Raw genomic sequence first — 1,504 nt, 5'->3', positions numbered from 1 at the left:
TACTACATTACTTACAATATCTAACACAGTGTAAGTGCTATGTAAATAGTTGGTATGCTATATTATTTAGGGAATAATGACAAAACAAAAAGATCAGTGCATATTCAGGATACATGTAAGTTTTTTAAAAAAATAGTTTCAGCCAACAGTTGGCTGAATCAGTGAACGTGGAACCCACAAACACAGCGGCCTCTGAACTAAAGATGAATGATCACTGAAATATGTAAAGAAAAATACTTACCACATGTTCTAAATTTGGATTGCTATTGCATGCCTCACTTTCTGTGGTGATTTACTTTAATTCCTGTATCAGATATTATCAACTCTCCTTCCCCAGTTTTTTATATTCTCAACCAATTCCAGTTTGGGCATATTGAATTCAATGTTGAAAAATTCAGGTCTATTTATACATTGTGATTTCTCTATAATGAGCTCAATCTATACATTCCAACCAGAATCTATATATAAGTTGCCACCATATATATTATTTATATAAATATATTGAACACAGATGTAGTTATACTGCTACAGGTATTTCCAAAATATTTCGATTCAGTAATCAGTTGTAATCTGTTAATGACTGAAATATTAATGTACATTTTACATTAGTATAATAATCAAACCCAAAATATATCCCAAATTTCCTAATACAATCTAAAAAATCAGGTTAGAATATAATATCCAGTTATGTATAGAATGTGTGCAAATAATGTATATAATATATATCACATATATTATATATACATAGGTACTGTATATGTGCAATGTGTTATATACATTATATGGCATGACTTCAAAAAATAACTCACAGAATTAAAGAATAAGTCACACGTGGTCTCCTAGGAGGATGGATATAACTACTTAGAGTCAAAGTTCCTTATGAAACTAAAGAAATAATCAGGATGGAATAAAGTTGGATTAAACTGCAGATACCAAGCACTTTAAGAAGCAACGGAACATGGTAGGCAGCGCAAGCCCTAGTCCTGGATATGGCGTAACCTGCTGCACGCCAGAGGCTGGAAACTCTTTGAGGCTCAGTTGCCAAACTTTTTAAATGAAATGAATAAAATGGATGCACTGATCTCTAAGAAACTGAAACACCTGTGAATAGCTCACATTTCTCTAAAAAGCAGAAACCTCAGCCAGCAACAAGACATAAATCACAGATGACCAAGATGAGAGAATGTAATGTGCTATTCAAATCCCACACATCACATTAATTCAATCAGTGATGAAGGCTGTGTAAAGTCATCAGTCAGCACTTTCTATTTTTAATGAAATATTCATTTTCTACAAGTGTTTTGATTGCTTTTCCAATCCTTTCCCATTCCTGATTCATGTTCTTCCTGTTACCTAAATGGAGTTGTTATGTTTGAATAGAATGCTTATTGACAATTCCAAGAAGGGAAATCCTCATTGCCTGTGCTGATGTAGGAAAAAGGAGAGCAACAAAGTGCTCTCCTTGCCTACAGCTTTAGAGCTGGCTAGTGGGTCAAACAGGTTA

This window comes from Lepus europaeus, chromosome 16, assembly GCF_033115175.1.
Source record: "Lepus europaeus isolate LE1 chromosome 16, mLepTim1.pri, whole genome shotgun sequence".
Classification (NCBI taxonomy): Eukaryota; Metazoa; Chordata; class Mammalia; order Lagomorpha; family Leporidae; genus Lepus; species Lepus europaeus.
Note: the sequence above shows the minus strand (reverse complement) of the source record.